Here is a 6,823-nt window from a genome sequence, read left to right as displayed (position 1 = left end):
TCATTTGTGCTAAAAAAAAAAAAAGAAAATTAAACAGAATTGTCTTGAATGTTTCCATGTTGTGTAGTATGTTGGATTTATTCTGAATAAACTTGAGTTGGTTAAAATATGACCGACAGAAAGAGCTCAACCGTTGCTGTTTTATTTTTGCTTTGTTGTATTAAAATATGTATCTCAAAGACACTGAATAATACACAATCAGATTTAGAAATACCTTAATAATCCCAGGGGGAAATAACTTTTGTTACAGTGGCTCCAAGTAGAAATTGAAACAAGATGAAAAGGCAAGGGAAATGTGTTTGTATAGAGCATTTCATTCACAGAGCAATTCATACGTACATGATTAAAAAGTGCCACAGAAAACATTGAACAGTTTAAAAACAAACAGAATTGGCCATCAACAGTAAAAAAATATTAAACCAACAATAGAATAATTAAAAAATGTCCCTCAGTCATTTAACAATGTTTCATTAACAGATTTATACACCAGCAGCAGAACTTTAAAGTCTATTCTGAGGAAAACGAAAAGAAATTATCAGCATTAAAAAGGCATTCAATTATACAAGACTATACATAAATCATCTGTCTACAGTATAAACTACACTGTACAATCCAGGAAAGCGATTGGGTAAAGGGGAAAAATGATAAATAATGAATGTAAATTATAGAGTGACTAGATACAATGATTAAATGCATTAAGGCCATTGGAATTTGAGTAAATTTGTACAGATTAGTTTCATTTGTACCACTTTTCCAAGTGAGAAAACCAAACACTTGCCAAAGAACGATCAGCACAAGTAGAAAAGTAAACATGATTATCACCGTTTGGTTTATTATTCTAAAGTTTCAAATCTCACACCGGTGTATAGAAATTACAATCCTAAGTAGAAAAACAGTATAATAAGATTCTCAGAGCTCTCGTGTGTTAAATGATTCTTGAATCTCAAGCCTTCTATCATGTGATAGAAATAAAAACAATCACAAATCCAACCTCTTCCCGAAACATTCCTATTGCAACACTACATTTGAAATATTGTTCCACTTTTCTCCAGATGTATGAACTAGTATACAATAATGTTTTTATATCTGCTGTTTTGCTAAGATTTCCAGATTCAGTGACTAAGTACAGGATCACATGATGAGATATTTGATTCTGTGAGTAATCTGACAGATGAGTGTGATTAAAGAAGTCATGCAATCGACCGCTTTCTGTAAAACCTGGTATTACACGTGATGATGGGAACATATGCTGCACAATCTGTTGCACAGTCTGTTGTCATAGTTCCTATCAGATGGTCAGTCATTCATTTGAATATTCAACCTCTGAGTCTATCAAAAAACAAATCTCCTCCTAAATGTATTGCTAGTTTTAGGGCCAAGCTCTCCATCCGTGTAGTCAGTGGGGAGCTCGGCCTGATTTCCCCTATGTTGCAGTGACAGTGGGCGGTTAGATGGATTCCACAGCCGCCCTTCTTCTTCTCACTGCACCGCTAACAGCAGATTGCCTGTAGAGAGATCTTTTTAAACCTCAGCACACAGACTGTGGGGAAAAATAACTGCATTCCAGGCATTCTGGGAATTGTTACATCTTCCGTGGGTCCGACTACCCACAACTGCTTCCATTCTCAATGACTATAGTAATATACAGTATAGTAAGCTGCATCTGATAATAAAGCACATGGAGCTTATAGTGGGAACCCAATGTAACAACAGGAAGCTAAAAGGCCTCTGGTGATGAAGTGATGTATAGTACTCATGTGACTGTAACTGAGTTGCTTTTATGGGTACATGTACTTTTTTTGAGTATATTTCTAAATCAGTCATTTTACTTGTACTTAAGTAAATTTTAAAAGAAGTTAAGTAATTTGTTACATTCCTACCCAACCTTTACTGGGTAAATTCTAATTAATTGTTTTTAAAATGATCAACAGACAGTGTGAAACTACAAAAAATGAACAATCAAATGCATCACATCATAGCCGACCAATCAGATTAAAGGTAATGTACCGCACCAAAACAGCATTGAATGCTGGTTATTTTCATATACTGTATATTCATAAATTTAGCTATACTTAGAGCCTTTTTTCATATACAGATGCCTTTGTGGAAAATAACTTAAGTTCCAGTTGGTTTCTTCCTTTTTTCAGTTTATACATGAGATGTTTACTGTATGCAACAACACACTAATTAATGTACAAAAACACACACAAAAATACAAAAGAAACAAACAAAACAAATAACAAGGAGGAAAAGTGTTTTAGTTTAGTCCATCCTGTGTACATATGTTCACACCCGCCGTTTTAAAAGGACACAAATAACACAAATGGTCTTAATGTCAACCACAACAATTAGTGCCGACTGTGCAGAACACCGTATCTATTTATTTGGTTGGAACAGTGCACGTCGATCAATCTTTCCTCACCCGCACTCCAAAACACACTCCCATCCCCATCCAGTGAACCCCCTTAACAAAAACAGGTCCCAATGTACATATATTATAATATAGTATAATATACAAAATTCATGTGCTGTCCACTTGTTTTATAAACCATTTTTTGTCAAACTCATGCTCCATGTTTCTTATTTTGTGAGTTATCTTCTCATGATGTTGTACTTTTTGTATAATATTAATCATTTTTTTTTAATATCCAGTGGATTACTTTTTTTTTGTTTTTTGTTTTTGTCTTTAAAGCTGTAATTCTAAGAATTTGAAAAATATACTTTTCATCTGAATCTACAGTATATTAATTTGGATTTTTCCTAATATAATATTTTCTGATTTTATTTGAAATACTTCTTTCCAGTAAGTTTGTATTATTTTACAGGTATAGATATATAGATATATCTATACCTGTATCTATATACAGTATATATATATATTTATTTCCAGTCAGGACTTCTTGTTCAGTCACTGGTTCTGCATTTTGTTCTGAAGTTACCTGCTGTAGATTTAGTGAATTCAGGTGTTGTATGATAATTAGAATCATTTTCTTGATTTTTTTTAAATAGTTGCCTGTTCTTTTATTTATTTTTTTCAATTTGAAGGCGAAGAGTTTTAAAGCTTTAGGACTATTATTGTAAAATTGTTGCTTGGTAAATGCAAGAGATTTTACTTTTTCTTCTGTCAAAATTTCATTCAATTTGTTTTGTTTTTCTATTCACTCTCTCTTGATTTGATGATGTTCATGTTCCCCTTGCAATCGTTCTATTTCTTTTTTTTACTGCATTCATTTCTTGCATATACATTTTCTTTCTCCAGGAAGTGAGGGACATTATTTCACCACGTGTGGTAACTTTTGCGGCTTCCCATAATGTAACTGGTGTTATCATTATTTTGAAAGAAGGCTTCTATAATTTGTTTTGTTGTGTCTTTAAAATGTTCATCTTGAAGTAAAAAAAAAATCATTCAATCTCCATAGTGTTCTTGCTTTTTCCATTTCGGAGAGAAATGGTTGAAGTAATTGGAGCATGGTCCACCAGTGTTATGGGTCTTCTTAATTCTTGTGATGTCTTTCTTATGCATAAAAAAATAATCCAACCGGCAATAGAAGTTATGTGCATCTGAGTAGAAGATATATTGTTTTTCATGAGGGTTAAGATGTCTCCATATGTCAAACCCAATTCCTTTTCTATCTTTTTTAACAATGTTGCTGTTTTTTTTTTTTTTTCAGCTTTATGTTTACCTTTGATTTGAGTATCTCTAGTAGTCATTGTCATATTAAAATCCCCTCCCATGATTGCTAACCCTTTTGCTTCTGTAATTAATAATGAGACCATTCCTATAAATATTTAACAAAGACATTGCCTTGCCAAGTACTTTTTCCCATTACTAATACATATCTGCCCTCTTTATCTTTAACACATTTTTCAAGTTCAAACAGGGTACGTTTTGGTATTATATTAGCTACTCCTCTTCTGGCTGTGTCATAAGAGTATGCAAAGATATGGGTTGAAGCCAATTTACCACGTTTCTCACTCTCCATTTTTGTTTAAATGCGTTTCTTGCAAAAAATATCATATCCCCTCTCTTTTTAATGTTTGCAAAACTATTTTTCTTTTAATACAGTTATTAAGGTCATTTATAATTTGTGACACAAACTAAAAGACTACAAAACCATAAAATATAACTTAATTTATATTCCTCCTCAGAAAAAAAGTAAAGTAAGAACTCAAAAATGACTTCCAATTGGTCCATCATTCTCAATTATGGTATTTGTGGAATTTCGTGCATTACTTTTTGCATGATTTCCGTCTTCATTTTTTTTCAACACTTTCACTCAAATTGCCAGCAGCATATAAGTCCCTCTCGAATTCTGAACCTCTTACTTGAATCTAGTCTTAATTTATAATATTTAGAAAAAGGCTTCCCCCTTGAGAATAAGTACAGAACACTTGAGAAAAGATAGCAGCTCGGAGAAAGAAAGGAAAGAAGAAGTGAGAAGAAAGAAAACAGGTCTCGTTCTAAAAAAAAAAAAAAAAAAAACAATAAAAGTTAATTAAAAAAAAAGGAAAAAATTAAATAAAATACAATTAAATTAGAAGTGGTTCCTATTTTTTCCTCCTTTTAATTAGTGCTTCAATAAAATACAGTAATTCCCTGTGTACGCATACTACTCCATACACCAGTCACAAAGTCCAACTCAATTTTTATATGAACTAAATTACTTTCCACCCTCCCATAGGACTTCAAATGTCCATGCCTTTCTTCCTCTTCTTTCTATTCATCGCTTCCTCCATTTAACTTAAGCTTCACTACTGTTCTTCACCCTCTCCCATCCCAAGCATTTCAGTTGGTGCATCCATTCTCCTCGCTCTTTAGACCTAGCGCTTGGGGTGAGGCCGTAGGCTTGCTCTGCATCCTGTGGAGTGCTGTAAATCTTTGGGCCGTTTTCTTCCAACACGAACAGCTTTGCTTAGTATCGAACATGCAATTTAATACTTCTCTTTCAGATGGCTTTGGATGAGCATGAAGGCTTTCCTTTGGGTTTATAGTTTGACTGTCAAGTCTTGATCCAAGTAGATGCGGTCTCCGCAGTAGAGCACTTCTTTTCTCCCCCATGCTGCCTTCAGCACTTGTTGCTTGGTCTCCCAGGTCGAGAAGCGAGCAATGATACTTCGTGGCTTGTTCTATGCATCTTCCTTTTAGGCTGCCACTGAACGATGCGCTGCCACAACTCCCAGTTGTTCTTTAGGGATTTGCAGCGTTTCGTGTTGAAGCGTTTCTACAAAGTCGATCATATTGGCAAGGTCGTTATCCTCCTTCATGTTGTAGATGTGGACGTTCATTTGCCTTGATTTATTTTCTAGATACTCAACCCGCTTCTTCATCTTGTCCATATCTTGTGTGAGTGCTTCTATCACTTCCACAAGGGTCATTTATTTTTCCTCGGCGCAGTTAACCCTTTCCTCCACTGCGGTCACGTGTTCGGCTGGCCATGCCTTTCATTTCAAACTTATGCTGTCCAATTTCTTTCTTTATTTCGCCCGTTTCCCTCTTTGTTTCTTCTCTGAATGCTCTAAATTCTCTGCGGAACTCACGCAGCTCTTGAATGAATTCAAACACATCTCCTTCAAACGCTGTTCGTCCATATTCGCCACGCTTTCTTCTTTCTCTTTTCCCGTTGTTTCCACTGCTTTACCAGAGCGAAGATGCATTCCTTGTCACATTTATCCATAAGTCTCTTTCATGATTTTGGCTTTACGTGTCCATGCCGTAATCGGAAGTTCAAAGGCCTCACTTGTACTTGTACTTCAGTACAATTTCAATCAAGTAGCAGTATTTCTACTTAAGTAGTACTCTTTACTCCTCTGGATGTAGGTCTGAGTGTGACTTTATAATTAGATGTGCTTCATAAATCTCAGCAGAGTGCAGCACAGTGCCCTGCTCTCATTCTCCTCTCCTTTCTCTACATAATGTGCATTATTAACATAAGAGGAGCCCAAAAAGGCAACAGAAGGAAGAGCTCCAAGTGTTCCAGTCGACAAGTCTTGTAATATAATTTGTTCTGCAAATGGAGGACAGCTGTGCGAGAGGGCTAATTGCTATGCTGTACAACAACACAAGACACAACATCAAATACAAATACCTATTACACAAAGTAGATGCACTAACTAGTAAATACAGGATGATATATTGTGCAACCAGATATTGGAATATTAAAATGTCACAAAACACCAGGGGGTATTCAATCAAAGTGCTCAGAAAAGAACCAGGTTTACGGGTCAAACCGGGTTTACTCCACACCATAAACAAGCCAGAACAAAAATGACATCAAGTAAATCCTTGTCTTCCTTGTTTGGAAAAGAAACACAGGAAATCACAGTACGAATGGAGAAAAACACTTCTTAAATATCAGAATTGTATCTTTGAATGTTCTCTGGGTTTCTCAATCCCACAATGCAATGAGAAAAACTTTTCCAAAGTTCAAATCACATGACCATTTGTCAACAAACCCATTGTTTGTGATAGTCAGTAACAATCTTGTGAACGGCAATTTCAACCTTTGACATTTGTTTGTGAGTAATTTCTACAATTTTTCAGAAGAAATTGATTTATTTATTGATCTGTGAGGCCTACAGTATGTTTTTATCTGTGTTAGGGATGGTTCCCAGCAACTTTAAATGTTAAATCTAAACCAGTGTCAGGAAAAAGGCTGCTGTAACACTAAACAGACCTCAAAACACTGATTACAATGCAATATTTCATATCATGTTGCCTTTTTTTAAATCTGATTAACTCTGGGTGAAGTTGATCAGATTTCAACTGAACTTAAATGAGGTTTTGTTGGTCTGACATGAACAATAAGGCCTCACAGCTAAAGCA

This window comes from Gouania willdenowi, chromosome 8 (genome assembly GCF_900634775.1).
Source record: "Gouania willdenowi chromosome 8, fGouWil2.1, whole genome shotgun sequence".
Taxonomy (NCBI): Eukaryota; Metazoa; Chordata; class Actinopteri; order Blenniiformes; family Gobiesocidae; genus Gouania; species Gouania willdenowi.
This window is presented reverse-complemented; position numbering follows the sequence as displayed.